Source organism: Phocoena sinus, chromosome 3 (assembly GCF_008692025.1).
Source record: "Phocoena sinus isolate mPhoSin1 chromosome 3, mPhoSin1.pri, whole genome shotgun sequence".
Taxonomy (NCBI): domain Eukaryota; kingdom Metazoa; phylum Chordata; class Mammalia; order Artiodactyla; family Phocoenidae; genus Phocoena; species Phocoena sinus.
The window spans coordinates 133,411,831-133,429,703 of NC_045765.1; positions in this window are offsets into that span (position 1 = coordinate 133,411,831).

Consider the following 17,873-nt stretch of genomic DNA (forward strand, 5'->3'; position numbering starts at 1 on the left):
GAGAAAGGGCTTTCGAAGTCCAGAATGCTGAGGGATTAATTTATTATCTGAATTCATTCTCACTGATGGCCTGAATTTACATATCAATATATTTGTGTAATTAAATGAGATGCCTACTTTAGTCTGGGTGCTAAAAGACCAGAGAGATGGAGTCTAAATTGGGAATCTTCAGCAAAATTTAAACTTTCTGGGTGGAAGTGGCAGCCTCCTATAGTTGATATTCTCAGACTGCTTTATTTGTAATTTTATTGATTGCTTGGTGTGTCACATTCCAGGAGTTCTGTAAATAAATTAGCTCTCATACAGCAAAGTAACTGTGTGATGGGTTAGTGCTAGCTAATAATTTCATTATTAATCAAGATGACCAGGATTCTTGCTCAGACTATTTTGAGACATGTTGGCTTTAAGAGGACAAAGGCAGCATCTTTCTTGTTTCTAGAATAGGGCTTGCCACACAGTGTTCCAAAGATCCTCCAAAGTATTCCACCATTGGCACTTCCTGATTTAGCCCAGGCAGGAGGCAGTCTCTAATGGCTACCCTCTGGATCACTCTGATTCCATTTTCTAGGAGAGCAAGATTCCATCATCTGGAAGTTGTCCTGCCTCATATATATGCAGGGAATAAAAAGATCCTTGATATTTCTACAGGCAACCTATATCATAAATACATCTTACCTGAGAGGAAAAGGATCTGCTTCATGTTAGGTTGTGACACTGGATGAGGCAGACATAGGACCTTATACATCTAGTGGACCACATTATCTCCAATGTCTAGCAGAGAGTGGACACTCAACAAATATTTGCTAGCTGGCAACATGTCTTTTCCATCATAGAATTTACAGTCCAGCTGGCAAAGAAACCACATAATAAGAAATTATAATGAACTATGATAAGTACAGAGGAAAGTGGGGAGTCAGTGAAGAGCTCCCACAGAAAGTGATGTTGGAGTGAAGGATGAGTGGGACTCAGCCAACCAGCAGTGGCTGGGTGGGTAATAGAGAGACTGTGGGAGGAGGGGACCATTGCAGCAGGGAATGTTCCAGCAAGAGGGAGTAGCACGAGCCAAGGCTTGGAGAAGGGACAGAATTTAGAAAGAAATTGACTGTAACTGGACAATAGAATGAGTGGATGTCTAAAAATAAAGAGGAGGCAATAAGGGAGAGTCATAAAATCTGCATTTAAGAGTTTGGGTTTTATTCTAAATGCCATGGGTAACTCTTGAAGGGTTTTAAGCCAGGGAGTGACAGAACCTTCCATGACAGCTGGCAGACTGTTCTCACAGGGATTTGGATTCTTGAACTTCCGTGGAAAGGCTGAAGGGCAAACATCATCTCTTTCCTTGGCCATATTCCAGGGTCTATTTTTGAATATTGGCAAACTAAAATTCATAACTCCTACTGAACGTAAAATAACTCCTTGGATCTGATCGTGCCTAGTCTTAATTACTTTCCAGAGTCCGTGTAAAATTGACACCTGGTATTTATTAAGGTGGAATCTATTTCTCAAGGCTCCTGGAAGTCAGGCCATATCAAAGAACTTGCTCAAGCCCCAGATATTTCTCTCCAGCTGTCCCTAACTCCTTGCAGATAACATTTCCTAACCTTGTGGGGTTTGAGAATTTGTTACAGAAACGCAAGCTGGACTAGATTTAATACTCAAATCAGGATATATCGTTTCACTAAGGCAATATCCCAAGTTGATATTTAGTCTTTTCCAAGATCACCAGAACTTTGTGGCAGGCTATTTTGTTCCACCAATCAGGTTGTTGGAGGAGGCCACTGAAGTCTACTCTGGTAAAATTGAGCCAGGTGATTATCATGAGAGTCTTTGTTGCAGTGTCTCCCCACTCTTTCCCATCAAGTGCATGTTTATTAGTGCTGGAACAGCATTGCCCGTTGTTCTCCTGACAGTGAAAACCAACTGTGCATCAGTGCCAGACTGGCTTCTCCAGTGTTTCCTCCTAGAGCAGTGCCTGTGACTACTCTGACTTTCTTTGGCTCTCTGTCTCCCCTCTATTTCCCCTGGGCCCTGGTAATAGAGTTCCCGTGATGGAGGAAGCACAGAAAATGCTTGGTAATCAGATGGACCCGGGTTTTAATCTTTATTTTATTATCTACTCAGTAAAATATCTAGGGCATAATATTTATTTTCTCAGCTTCATTGTCCTCACTGTAAGACAGGGTAACACTATCCAATATACAAGACTGTTGAAAGGATGAAGTGAGGGGATATGAACGAAGTGCCTAGCACAATGCGCAGCACATTTAATGCTCAATAAATGGCAGGTGTTGCTACATTCGTGAGAAAAATGTTAACCTTTGGCATCTTATCATTAGAAAACCAAGTCTGAATGTTAAAATTAGCCAGCACTCCAGGCTAGAGGAACGTATGCAAATCACATGCAGATGTGGCCTTCACTCTGGGGAAAATCCCAAAAGACAGCTACTTCCTGTCATCAAGAAGAAAATGTCACAGAGATTGAGGAAGCAATTGTCTGTGTGAGAGATTTGAGATATTGTGTGGTTTTCTTTTTTCTTTTTTCTTGCGGTACGTGGGCCTCTCACTGTTGTGGCCTCTCCCATTGTGGAGCACAGGCTCCGGACGCGCAGGCTCAGCGGCCATGGCTCACAGGCCCAGCAGCTCCGTGGCATGTGGAATCTTCCTGGACCAGGGCACAAACCTGTGTCCCCTGCATCGGCAGGCGGACTGTCAACCACTGTGCCACCAGGGAAGCCCATGTGTGTTTTTCTTTAATTGAGGTATAGTTGATGTGATATGTTTTCCTCTTACTGATTCTTAGTTTCCTCATCTGTAAAATTAATATTTTAGATTAAGTGACTTCCAAATAGTTTTAGTTCCATGTTTCTAAAGTACCAGGGATGTGTTTTAACCACATTACAGTTTTACTAAGGGCTAAGGCCTAGCGGGTGGGATAGGGAGGGTAGGAGGGAGATGCAAGAGGGAGGGAATATGGGGATATATGGATACGTATAGCTGATTCACTTTGTGATACAGCAGCAACTAACACAACAATGTAAAGCAATTATACTCGAATAAATATGTTAAAAAAAAACTACGTACAGCTAAGAACACAGTTGTATAGTCTTATGTGTGTATATGTGGTACCAACAGAGTACATAAAAAGATCCATATTCGAGAATATTTATTTTTGGTTTTTATGTTGTTCAAAAAGTTTAGTCATGATCACCACGGGGATTTTGAGAAGAGCTTACTCCTAACTCCACCCATATTGATGATGGCTTGACTTTGCCTCTTTCCTCAACAGTCTCGCAGTCTTGAGGAAACCTGCCATACTTTTTTATGTGAATAAGTAATTCAAGTGGTTGGTGTAATTGGTGTGTGTGTGTGCACTAGAGACAGACCCTTTGACGTCAAAGGTTGGCCCAGATTTTATGAAGAATATTAAAGGCCCTGCCTGTTCCAAATGTATGTCCTACTAATCCAACATGGATTCTTCTTTTAATGTCCCATATTGTGTGTCTCTTTAAATATTATCAAACCCCATGACTTCAACTACCACCTTAATATTGTAACTCCGCCCCCCTGCCAAGTAGTTCTAGCTCTTCAGAGAAAGCTCAAGTCCAAAAACATGTATTTCAAATGAAACCAGTGTATTCAGCACACTGCTAATAAGGCAAGATGATTGATTCCTTTTCATTTGTTCGGAGTGCAATTTGCTTCCTTATTGTTATGAGTGGTTTATCTCATTGGTAACGCGTCTTACTTCAGTAGTCACTTTTTGTTTTGACAGACGGCTTGTAGAAAACTATGGTGGTATGTGAAGTAATGGGGGTTGGCATTAGTATTTTTAGCATGAATTGCAGGTCAGGCTAGACATTGTCAGGGAATGAAACAGTAGTAAAATAAGCAGGATATGCATATAGGAATGCATTTATAATTAGAAAAGTTGGAAAGTACCTGTATTATTACTGCTGGCTGATAATTTTGCCTAACATTTGATAGCTTAAAAAACACCCTTGGGGGGGCTTCCCTGGTGGCGCAGTGGTTGAGAGTCTGCCTGCTGATGCAGGGGACACGGGTTCGTGCCCCGGTACGGGAAGATCCCACATGCCGCGGAGCGGCTAGGCCCGTGAGCCCTGGCCGCTGAGCCTGCGCGTCCAGAGCCTGTGCTCCGCAACAGGAGAGGCCACAACAGTGAGAGACCCACCTACCGAAAACAAACAAACAAAAAACAAAACAACAACAACAAAAAACACCCTTGGACTTCCCTGGTGGCACAGTGGTTAAGAATCCGCCTGCCAATGCAGGGGACACGGGTTCGAGCCCTGGTCTGGGAAGATCCCACATGCTGCAGAGCAACTAAGGCCGTGTGCCACAACTACTGAGCCTGCGCTCTAGAGCCCACGAGCCACAACAACTGGAGCCCTCAAGCCTAGAGCCTGTGCTCCGTAACAAGAGAAGCCACTGCAATTAGAAGCCCACGCACCACAACGAAGAGTAGCCCCGGCTCGCCGCAGCTAGAGAAAGCCCGCACGCCGCACCGAAGACCCAATGCAGCCAAAAATAAATAAATAAAGGTATATAAAAAAAAAATAGAGAAACAATTATTAAAAAAACCCAAAACGCCCTTATATTAGACTCTTGGTTATTCTATCTATGTATTTTTGAGACTGGGCTATATGTACAAACAAGTTTGCCTGTTCTGATCGAATTGCCTGTAAGATATTGGTTTAAAAACCCCTCAAGTCAGTGAATAATTAATTTTACTGTTTTTTTTTTACTAACTTGATATTTCTTTTTACTAAAGAATAAATCAAATAATTAAACTGGTTTGTGTATGAAAAAACTCTATGTGTGTAGCCTTCATTTTTTTGGAAGTTGAACTCTCTCAAAGTTCAATGTCAGTATTCCTCCCAGGTTTACATGTATTCCTCCTGGGACCCTTGTTCCTTACTGGACCTCTGCTTCTGTTACTAGTAGCTTCAATGGTCAGAAATGTATCAGGGAAATACTGGGAAAGTGGCAGGGAAGAGGAGACTAAAGTGTAGAACAGGAGCTACGAGGAAGGGAATAGATATTGTCGAGCTGGAAAGAGAGGGCATGAGAAGGCCTGGGCGAAGAATTAGAAAGCAGATGGTAGAGTTAGGCTGAGTCACAGATAAGGATGCTATAGTTGGTATTTAAGACTAAAAGCCTGGACCACAAGAGCCAGAGTACTGGGGATAGATGAAACCGATGATCAAAAACAGGAGATTGTCACTGAGTAAGAAGGATAAGTGAATAAGTGAAAACTAGAGGTCAAGATGAGGTCGCAGTTAGAAAAATTACCAGGAGAGCAGCGGCAGACACAGGTCCAAGAAATAAGAGAGATTTAAAACTAAATTCAGTCAACCCCACAAGTCTATTTCCTGCTGAAGCAGGACCAAAAGCATCCAAAGGCCTTGAGGGTTAAGATCAATGCCATCCTCAACAAGTCACCATCCTAACAGATATCAAGAGTAGGAGAGGGGGTAAGTGGTGCAGAGGGTCCTTCTGAGATGCTCAAATTAAGTCAGTCATTTTAAAGGCATGTGTTGACTTTGTAATTATATTTTCCAAAGAAAAATTTTAATGGGTGGCTTGATATTATGATATAGAGTCTGACATGAGGAGAAAAGTATTTAATATTAGGGCTCTCTCAGAATATCCAGGCCAAACAGTTGCTGCGGTTACTCTGGAGTGGAAAAAAAGACAAGAGTAATTTTGTGTAGCATTAAGAATTAACTTACAAATAGAAGCCTCAGTCCCCCACAAAAGGGACTAATGTGATTCATGGCTCCAACGACCACATAAAAAAAAAGTAACACATCTTCTATTAGACTAAAACTGAAATGCTTGGATAGGCCACTGTGGTCATAAAAAACAAAGACTTTAATCTGCTAATGTTTATATTTTATTTTATAGAAAATATCTATCACTGAGTTCTCAAAGGATCATAGAGTACTGAAAAATGATGTATTGATAAAATACAGCATAAGGAATATGGTCAATAATACTGTAATATCAATAAATTTGTATGAAGACAGTTATTAGAATTACTGGGGTGATCATTTCCTAATGTATTTAAATGTTGAATCACTATGTTGTACACCTGAAACTAACATAATATTGTTCATCAACTGTACTTCAACAAAAACAAAAAAACCCTGTAGGATTCCACAATTGAAAAAACATAGAAGAGTGATAATAGAGTCATTTTTGAGCCTTAAAAAGGTAGATTAGTATGAGGCAAAATAAAACAACCTAACTCTGCTGGAGGAGCAAAGTCACTCCTGAGGCCCCTTTTGAAAAGGAACATTCTATTCGAAGCTCCTTTGAAGACAGTAAAGCAAGAAGACTTTCTGGGGGGTTTGATTTGCAGTCAATAATGTACTGAGAGTCTCTCAAATATAAATACTTGTAGGCAACCCACTGTGATGCAAGGGTGTTTTACTAGCCAAGTCTGGGGTCATTGAGCAGTAAGAAACTTTAGAAAAGTGAGCATTATAAGAAATGAAATACAGGACTGTCCATTTTTTTTCCTTTGTGATCTTAATTATTTGGAGATAACTTCTAAAATCCTATTTGTAAAATTTTCCATTCAAATTAAGTCAGTAATTGTACTTAAAACCCCATCTAGTGACGTGGAGAAGTAGCATATATTTCTCCTCTAAAATGTACTTTAATATATACTTAGGTTGTTTTTATAGAATCTTAATAATCTGAAAATGGCTTACAAACACAGCTCGCCTTTGTATCTATGAAGACAGTAGTCTGATAAATTTAGCAAAATTTTTGGGTTTACTAGAAGGCCTGCTCGCAATTGTACAGGATGCTGGAAAATATCTTGAATTTCATCTCATACCCAAATATGAGAGCAACTAGACTTGTGCTAGTCCCTTTTTATAAGGGAGCCAACAAGATGTCTTACGTTTCACCAACACAACCTACATAGACAGCATATGGGCAGAGGGATTCCTATAGCAATGTCTAATGCAGTGCTTCTCAAGGTGAGGTTCAAGGGCCATGTGTTTTGGAATCACCATAGATGCTAGGTAAAAGTGTGGATCCCTGGGCCTCATTCTCAGATAACGATCCCTGGTGAGAAATTATGGGAATCAGAATTCCTAACCAGCTCCCTAAGTGATTCTAATGCACTGTGAATCAGAGAGCTCCTGTTAATGGCTCTTTTGCTCATTCTTTGGACAAATACAAAGGTGTTTTATTGCTTACCTTGATTATCAGGATCTGGGGGCAAGGAGCAACCTTTTCCCGAATCCTTCTGGCAATCTGAGCTTGGAACAATTGCAGGCAACCAGCGAAGGCCTCCTTCTAGTGTAACCTGAGATGCTCTCTCTCATGGAGTTTTGCAATTTCAAGTGGAAGATTGTTTTGCTGTTTTAAGACTTTACAGTTTTCCACTTTATAGCTTTTCCCATCCAACTGTGAGGAAAAGACTTAATGTGCTTTTTGTTTTAATTTTTTTTATTTCTGTGTTTTCTTTCCCCTTTTATTCAGGACCTCTTTGTAATTTCACTATACATTTGTTCAACTGAGAAATAAGCATACTTAATTTTTACTTTTTTGCTTATGATGATTGCTTTCTATGTTTTAGTACCCTCTTTTCTCTCCCTTGTTTTCTTTGATACTTTTGAGACTGTTTTTTTTAATGTTAAGTAACCTTTTTCTCAGGGCAATATCTTTTTAAAAATCTTCCTTCAGGGTAATTGTGTCTTTTCTCCTTTACATCTGGTTTTCTGGGTACTGGTTAGGGAGGGACCCTGGCCTGGTTTCTGCTTCCTTTCAGACTGAAAGATAAGATAATGAGGAGGGACATCACTGTCCCAGATGGGCTCTGGCTCTGGCTCCTGATTTTGCAAATGCTGGATTTTCTCACCCTTTCTTTCCTCACACAAGACCTCACAAAAGCAGAACTTCCGTGGTCCTTGTGGCCCTTTCCAGGAAGGAAAAAAATATCTTTTCTCTCCTAGTTTTCTCTTTCTCCTCTTACTTCTTCTTCTTTTTAAGCTTACTTTAATGTTGATATGCTCAAAAAGAAAAAAATAAATTTTATTGTATTTTTCCAGAATTTTTGATGACTTAAGGAGTTCAGAGAAAAGTAGGAATAGAGGTTAGAAAGGAATTCTGGGCCACTGGTTTTCAAAACACTTGGTAACACATACCCATAAAAGTAGTTAATAATTTTACAATCTGAACTCTACTCACTACTATGAAAGGCATTTCCTTAGTTTTACACTCTGAACATAATGCTTACATTTACCCTTATTGGGTTTGACAACTACCTTATCAGGGATAAAAGGGGGTAAATATAGATTTAATAAATTAAAATTAACAAAGAATTCTCAAACTTCATTGTATCCAATATTTTCAAGTTTCTCTCTACTGTTTTTTTTTTTTACAAGTACAGTTTATAAGTAGATCTGATTTACATCTTTTTTCCCCCTCTATAATTTAATTCCCTCTAAAATTTCCGGAACATGAGTGCTTAAGTCTGTAGGGTGCTAATATTGTTTTTAGAAAGAGATACCATGAAGAGTTATGTGGTGTGCCAATAAGATCCGTTTTCTAGAAAATAGATTCAGGTTTGCTTCCCTATGACTGAATGATAAGGGAGGATACATTTTTTGGTAATTCTGGGTTAGGTGATCCAATCTCGTTGTTTTTGTTTCCTTTTTATTTAGTACCTTTTCATAATAGTGATAAATTTGCTACTTACTAGTTCGATTGAAGAATCAATATTATTATTATTATTATTATTTTTTAGGTACACGGGCTTCTCACTGTTGTGGCCTCTCCCGTTGCGGAGCACAGGCTCCAGACGCGCAGGCTCAGTGGCCATGGCTCACAGGCCCAGCCGCTCCGTGGCATGTGGGATCTTCCCGGACTAGGGCACAAACCCGTGTCCCCTGCATCGGCAGGCGGACTCTCAACCACTGCGCCACCGGGGAAGCCCAATAATCAATATATTTAATTTTTAAATTTTTTGCCTACAATGTTTGTTGCTTTTAGTTTAGTACCCCCTCCGGTACACACACGCACACACACACACACACACACACACACACACACACACACACACCATTCTGGAATTTGGATTACATTAAGGTTCAGGTATTCATTTCTTTCATCCAATTCTATAATTTTTTTGGACACCTCCAACTAGCAATGGGCAAGTCAAATATTTAAAAAATGCAGCCATTAAAGTAAGACAAAAAAACCTTTTACTTGTTTTTTCCCGACTTTGGATTTCCTAATGAATATAACAGACAGTAGGAATGCTTTAGGGGAATACATGCTAAACGTTATAATATCCCTATCATATTATTTCTGTTCCCTTGATATTTGGCAGGCATTACCATGCCCTCGACTCCTCTTAGCTTTTGCCTTTTTGGCAGGAAATTTCTTTGGTTTATTCTTTTTTTAAAATATATAAATTTATTTATTTGTTTGTGTGTTTTATTTTTGGCTGTGTTGGGTCTTCGTTGCTGCGCGCGGGCTTTCTCTAGTTGCGGCGAGCAGGGGCTACTCTTTGTGTGGTGCGCGGGCTTCTCATTGTCGTGGCTTCTCTTGTTGCAGAGCACGGGCTCTAGAGCGCAGGCTCAGTAGTTGGGGCACCCGGGCTCTAGAGTGCAAGCTCAGTAGTTGTGGCGCACGGGCTTAGTTGCTCCACGGCATGTGGGATCTTCCCAGGCCAGGGATCGAACCTGTGTCCCTTGCATTGGCAGGAGGATTCTAAACCACTGCACCACCAGGGAAGCCCCTGGTTTATTCTTTTAATCTTAATTCTACCTGACTGGACCTCAACCCATCTTAATGGAAACATTCTTTAGAGAAGAAAAAAGGCAGCTTAGCTAGAGGCTGGTTGAGGTTTTATTGAAACACCACTTGTTAAATCTTTATGGTTAAGAAGAGGCCGGAGTGGTCTTAGTACACACAGAACTACCATATATTGTCATTTCGTTTTTCTCACAAATCCAAATAAATTGCCATTGCCATTAGTAGAGAGTTGGCAAGACTAAACTAGGCAACATATTCCGTAGAGTATTTCAGAAACATTGTCACAAGAGTTAAACTGCATCAAGTTAACTCATAAAAGTGTATTCTATAATATTTGTTTCAGCAATCTTTTTAAAATGTTTCATGTCAAAAGCCTTCTACAAGTAAGTATCCATAGACTTAAAAATTCACGGTGCACAATGCTTGAATAGTGGATACTGGATGTTATAGGTTACCTGGAATGCTGAATAAATGCTAAACACAATGTTTTACGATCAAATACAGAAGTCACAGAATGGAATAGCTATACTACATTTTAACCAACCTGAAGTTTATGCTTGGCACACATTTTAAAAAGCTTAGTTTCTGGTTGAACAGTTTTCTTGTTTGAACAATTATTCCAGAAGTCTGCCTTATTTATATTAAATCCAGTCTTAACCTATTTAGTAGCTACCTTATTAAGGAAGCATTTGGAATTATGTAAGTGCTGATAAATTTCAAATTATGTAATTTAAGGAGAAACTACCACTGAATTGTACTTTAAACAGAAATGGGCTCTTCTTGCCTTCATGGGCAATTTACAAGAAGCAGGAAATACTACACAATTACCTTCTTGCCTGGCTTTCATCATGTGGTAAATGCAAGGTGAGTAACAGCTGTCACAGATAAACACGATTAGTACTAAAAGATTAGCACCAGGTATCAAAGGGCACGTGCACAGTCACTACCAGGTGAGTCAGGGACATTGTAAATTAACGTATTAGCTTGACGCACATGAAATTGCCATTTTGGGGTCAGAAGCAGTGGAGTATTGGCTGTTTCATGTGATCAACCTTAGATCTTTCAGAACGAAAAAGGACCTTGGATATACTTTAATCCAAGTTTTCTTAACCTGGGGTTAATATGGACTGGCCTCAAGGAGACCAGTAACCCTAATCCATTTATTAATTCAACTGATAGTGTGGGGAAGCTTATGATGTGCCAAGTACTATGATGGGAACTGGGGATATGCATGTGAGAAAGACTAAGCCCCTTGCCCTCATGGATATTATATTTCAGTGGGAAAGCCTAGCAACTAATACATAATACATGAGGTCATTACTGAATTGAATGCAGACTTGTATGTCCTATGTTCATGTATGCAATTTTCTGGAGGGAGAGTTCATTGAATTCATGAGAGTGGTTTATGATCACCAAGGGATTGAGAATCAGAAACCTATTTCACCCTCCTCATTTGATAGATGGAAACCCAGAGCACAGGTGCGGAGTGATTTGCTCATTGCCATGTGGTTCATTAATGGCTGACTTAGAATCAGCACCCAGGTGTCCCGTTTCATTATCCGTCACTATTGCACACTGTAGGGGAGGTGATCTATGATTTTTCATCCCTTTTCTGTATTTATTTTCATTTTCACGGGACCTGCATACCATTTTGACTCAACAAATTCATGCCAAGAGTTGAGAATCTGGTCACAGAGACCTCAACCCTGACTTGAGCGTTGTAATGTTTTAGCTTTGTGACTTCAGGAAATTGCAGAAACCCTCATGGCCCCAGTTGCCACATTTGTAGAGTGATGTAAGTCATAACTGACAAATTATTGTGAGGATTAAATGAGATCATTTACATACACACACACACACACACACACACACACACACACACACAGGTGTGCCCCCCACATTACTTGGTATAATGCCTTTCACCTGATAAGCACATCAGTTATTGTTATTATTACTCTGTTTAAAATTTTATTAAGCCTGTTCTTTGGTCCCATGTCCCCAGGCTCTAAAAATTCACTCCTCCTGTCTTCACCAGACTTTGATTCGAATGGCATGATTGGACTTTTACTAAATTCAGTAAAATGCAGAGGCAGTAGTGACCAACTACTGCTACAGACTACAGAGTATGTACTCTGGGGCTTGGCTGCCTGAGTTCAAATCCTGGCTCCACCACTTACTATGTATGTAGCCTTGGGCGAGTTACACAGGTTTTTCTGGGCCTTGGTTTCCTCATACATAGAATGGTGATGATAAACTAGCTACCTCACAGAGTTGTTATGAGGATTAAATGAGCTAATACATGTTACAGCAGTCCTGTGAGGTGGACATTATTAGATTTGTTTTAAATAATCAGACACTTTAACAGATTTGTCTAAAGTCACACTGCTGTATGTGGCAGAGTCATTATCTGAACTCAGAGTCAGTACTTCAGTGTTTCTCAATGTCATTAAAATAAAATAGGTAGATGGGGGAGGGCCCTCTCTCCGCAACATGGTGTTTACAAGTCTTTGTCTTCCGGAGCTGCCCAGAGTGCCCTCTCTTCACTGGTGTTTGGCCAACCCTCTGTGACAGGACAAATGCCCTGAGGGCTTAAATATGGAAATCTAGTGGTCTCTTTTGTCATCCTGTTTGAGACTGCTTCAAATACCAGGGTTCCACCAGATTATAAACTGCTCAAGAGCATTTTATGTGTCTTCATTACTCCTAGCAGTACTGTACACAATGCTGGGCACATAGTAGATTCTCAAGAAATTTTATGCCTGTTTCAGATGAGTTTTCTCATTCTTTCTTCCTTGTACTTTTATGTGTTGTCTGAGTTTTATATAATAAATGTGGTTTTTTTTAGTAAAAAAAAAGCTATTTTCCCTGTAAAAAAGCAACATGTGGTTTGATTGGTTGATGACTTGCCATATCTATCCCTTTGAAATCTATCCTTTCTCTTTAGTAGGCCAGGGGATGTGGCTGTCCCTGTCCAAAGGAATCCTGATTGATCTTCTCTGGTGGCAAGAGGGCTCTGCCCCCTCCTTCCTGCGGGATAAAGGAGAGGCTTGGAAGAGTGGTTGGATTGGAAGGCCCTGGGGGCCAGCTGTTTTTCCCACAGTCCTTTCCTCAGTCTCTGACTCAGAGTGAATCTGGCTCTGTTTTCTGGTCTCCTCTTTCCTCTCCATACCTCGTGTCCTAGAGTTGTTTTCCAAACAAAGAACAGGCCATGTAAAGTCTGTGACCCAAGCTTTATTGATATGGAAGACAGATGAGTGAAAAGGAAACCAGACCTCTTCCAGCATTCTGTGAACAAAACATATTTTAGAGGAAGCTAGTTCTTTTATGATGAAAGGTAGACAGTGAGGGAGGGGCTAAATTCCTAGTGTGATGTCTATCTTCTTACTCCCATCCATTCAGAAACTATCTCTACCTCAGGATCATTTTTGTTTGTTCTAAGAATTATTTTGTGTGCGGAAATGTGTGTGTGTGTTTGTGTGAGCAAGAGATATATCATTTTCTTTTTTATTGTTACAACTAGAGAAAGGTTTGAAATTTTTGCCTATTTCATTTTCACAAAGTTAAACCTGAAGTAAAACATACATTTTATAAATAGTGTTAATTGATGTTGCTGATAGTGCCGGGCAAAACTTGGGTAGCATTTTCCATAAAATAAGGATGATTGATTTGGCAAAGGTGGAAAATATCGGATGAGAAACATTAGCCTCTTTCCAGGATCAGGGTGCCCTGTAAGGCTCTGAGGTGGTGCATTGGGGAAGGTATCAAAGGGTGAGAAACAGCACAAGTGAGTAGGCAGCAAAAAGGTTGACGGCAAAGAAATCTCCAAGGACTGCAAAATATACCCTCAAACATAAACTTGAATGTAACTTATCTATATAGTTGAAGAAAATGGATATGTATATTTTCTATTACATAGGTCTTTTTGTATTTAAAAGAAGAGATACTTTCATATCTTCTTAGGACTATTCACCTGAAGTGTCCATTGAAGTATCCCTAAATGGCAGAGGAGTAAGATGGATATCTTCCATCAGCAGAGAAGTTGGGTTTGGGAGCATATTCTCAAGCAGTGTATAGGAAATTTTAAAATTATTTTGTGTCTCCTGTTTTATTTTTTTAAATGATATAAAAAAAGCTTAAAAAAATCTTAAAAGAGATGTTCTAGGAGATGTATCAGACTTACTATTTGGCTTGAACCACCTTTGTCAATGTGTACCTATATGCATTTCTGTTTATTTCTGTTGAAGAAACATGGCCTTAGATGAGGGAGAGCTTTTTTTTTTTTAAGGATAAACAGAGGCAAAAGAATAACAAGAAATTATTTGTGGTTTCTAGATTCACCTCGGGTGTCTAGGTTTGTAGGCAGGCCCGAGTCATTTGACATGGAAATCTTTTGAAGAAGAAATATGTTTTAGTCACTCTGTTCAAGAGGAGCCATGTGCATTCTACATATTTTATGGAGATTTTATGTACTGAATATCTAAGTACAAGTATTTAACAAATAATATTTGCATAATGTTGTACAATATCTGACAAATAATTAGAACTTACAAAAATACTAAACATGCTTGAATTATCCTCTGAGTTAATCTGAATTATCATAAGCTGAACTGCTATGTCAAAGAATGAAAGAAGAGTGGTAGGTTTTGTCATTTGAAGGGGCCAGTATTGCCATAAGAGCAGACTCGAAGACCAGGGAAAGAGAAACCAGAAAGTATCTCATCACATTAGGATCTTTATCCTAAGGAGGCATGAAGAAGGCCTGGAAAGATGTAGAAGGCACATCCTGGAGAAAACCCACACCAATTTAAGGGGCCAGGTTTTATGTGCCCATGTTTGACTTAAAGACGTATATTAAAAATACAATCCATACCAGGAAAGGCGTGGAATTATCCATTAGAGAGCTAGAATGGACTTCAAGCAGCCATGATGTTCCATCAACATTCACATCATCTCCATATTACAATTGGACAACTGAGGTGAAGACAGTTGCCCAAGTTCACGTGGTTCACAGTGGTAAAACAGAGATCATCACCCAGGTTTCCTGCGGCTAGTGCAGAATTCTTTCAGCTTACACTCTTTTGCTTTCCCATGAGTCAAACAGTGTGGTCGGTGTCTTCTGGGTGGTGATTCAAGCAGTTTGTTTTTTAAAATATACAACTTTAAAAGTAAGTAATGTAAGCGCTTTAGGTGATGGAGATAGCATGGTCACAACCAGCATGCTTAGGAACGCTTTTTTAAGTATGTCAGGCTTCAATATGGAGAGGCCAGTATCTTCAGTGAATGAATCATTCAAGTCCTAATTTAGTGAAAATACTACAGTCCTAGGGAATATTTTTATATGGGGTTCCCCTTAGCGGTCTAATTTTAAACAGCTGGGACTCATTTGTTAAGCTGTAGTCTATTCTACTTTTTGAAAAGACTGATATGTTTTTTGTCCCGTACAGAAATGGAACTTTCCAGAAAGTCTGAACACATTGCCCTACTTGAACTGATATGATAACAGCTGCCTGGGGACCCTGCTGGGAAGCTTGGGCCTTTTGTCCTCCACCTGTGTCCTGCTATGAGAGTTATGCTGTGATAAGTACTGCTTCAAGGCTGAGGGACTGGCTGCCTTCCAGGATCCCATTGTTTATGCCCTTTCTTCTATTGAATGTTCTGTTTCTGTACTTACTGATGTTGCTGAATCTGATCAAGAACCCAGGTGTCCCACCTCTTGCAGATCCATGTCATCTTGAAGGTTCAGGAATCCATAGTCTACTTGGAAAAGAGGAGTAAAGGAAGAAGGAAGGAAATATTAATTGCCTTGACTCAAAAATATGGTGAGAGAACTTTGCAACATACAGAAGGTTAAAAGACTGCAGCACCTTCTTGACAGTTTGATTGTGGTTTGTTTTACATAATGCTGTTTGCTGTACGAAGACAGATCCTTATCTAGCAGAGATGAGAAGCAGAACAAGGCCCACCCTGACTTCCCACCTTGCTCTTATCAAGCTGCATGTGACAAATGAATCAACAGGAAATTTTGCTGGAAGAAGTTGATGGTTGGGCGGTTACACAGCAAGCAGCGAATGGTTTATAAATATCATGAGGCCAAGCGCTGATCTTGCCCCCACTGCAACGTGTTGGGGTCCATGTTAAAAATAAGATGAGTATATGTCAAAAGCAAACCACTGGGGCTTCCCTGGTGGCGCAGCGGTTGGGAGTCCACCTGCCGATGCAGGGGACGCGGGTTCGTGCCCCGGTCCGGGAGGATCCCACATGCCGCGGAGCGGCTGCGCCCGTGGGCCATGGCCGCTGAGCCTCTGCGTCCGGAGCCTGTGCTCCGCGGCGGGAGGGGCCGCAGCAGTGAGAGGCCCGCGTACCGCAAAAAAAAGAAAAAAGCAAACCACTGGCTTTGGGGAAGTGTTTTGTTCTCTGGGAAGCATCCCTTGTCTGATATGGTACACGATGTTCCAGCTCATACTGTCCAGATGTACAGCTAAACCTTTCTACAGAGAGAGGGAATGATGGAGTACAATGTAGCTACGATGTAGTTTAATACAAGCAAGTTATCACTAATAAATTTCTAGGCTCAGTTAAAGTACGACTGAATCCTTGTCAGGTGCTCTCTGCTGTTCTAGTTTACTTTAGAACCCTGAGTTTCAGGACTTAGATTTATCTGGATAGATCCACCAGTACTGAATCATTCATTCCTCAGTTCAGCAAATCTTCATTGAATGCTGTGCACTGTGCTGGGCTCTCAGGACCCTGAGAATCTGATAGTTGTAACTCCTGATGACATGGATCTTGTAGAGAATCTATTGCTTTTAACCTTAATCTACTTTCTAAAGCGGCCTTTCTCAAGCAGTTCCATAAGAGAATTAAGCTGTACAGAAAATGATTTGAGTGACTATTTTCTCAACTCTTCTAAGGATGGAAGTAGTTGGTACCATTCCAGATGTATTGGAGATAATTTCATTCATCACCTGCAATGCATGCCTTAAGCCATTATGGCTAAATGGACGCTGGTTGACGAGTGTTTCTCAAAAGGAATAGGTCCTAGCTTCTTAAAGCCCCTGCGGGCTTCCCTGGTGGCACAGTGGTTGGGATTCCGCCTGCCGATGCAGGGGACATGGGTTCGTGCCCCGGCCCGGGAAGATCCCACATGCCGCGCAGCAGCTGGGCCCGCGAGCCATGGCCGCTGAGCCTGCGCGTCCGGAGCCTGTGCTCCGCAACGGGAGAGGCCACAACAGTGAGAGGCCCGCGTACCACCAAAAAAAAAAAAAAAAAAAAAAAGCCCCCGCTACAACCTTGGTCAAAACTAGTAATGAGCAGACACTAATAGGGATTAGGAGATTCGTAACACCCTCCCTCCCCCATGCACAACTGGCTTTGAGGAGAGAAAGGACAAATAAAACTCAGTAGATTCTCTTAGGAAAAATAACCCTTCATGTTGAGTAAGTTGGGTGAATATTTTATGGGTGAAGGTGCTGTTCAGAGATGATGGTAAGATACATTGACTTTGTCTGGGAAGGATGTGAAGCAGCTGAGAGTCTCTGGGGACTAAAGAAAGATGAGGACCAGACATGTAACAGAAAATGCTGTGAATGCATGGTGCACTAGCATCTCTTTAAATGTTTTTGAGAGCTAAAAATAAAGATTGGAATTCCCATTTTTCCCATGCATTTTCAAGAAAACAACTCTCTTGGCCTGGACCGCATGGATTTTGGTTTGAATAGGGTTATACTCCTGTGAGCTTAGGTGCCCCAGCTCATCAGTTTGCAGAGGAGCCTGTGATGTGATTCTTGGGTACTAGCTTTTATTCTAACAGGTTTCCTATCTCTTGTATTTCAGACCCTCTATCCCGGATCACCTGTTTATCTCTCCTTCTTGTCCCCTCATGTATGTCAGGATTCTCCAGAAAAACAGAACCAGTAGGAGACATATATACACACATTATGTATATATATATATATGTATATATATATACATACATATATATATAATTTACATATACATATACAACTACAATATGCATGTATATATATTTATACAAGCAGTTCTATTTGTATTATGGATATATGGATACAGATGCA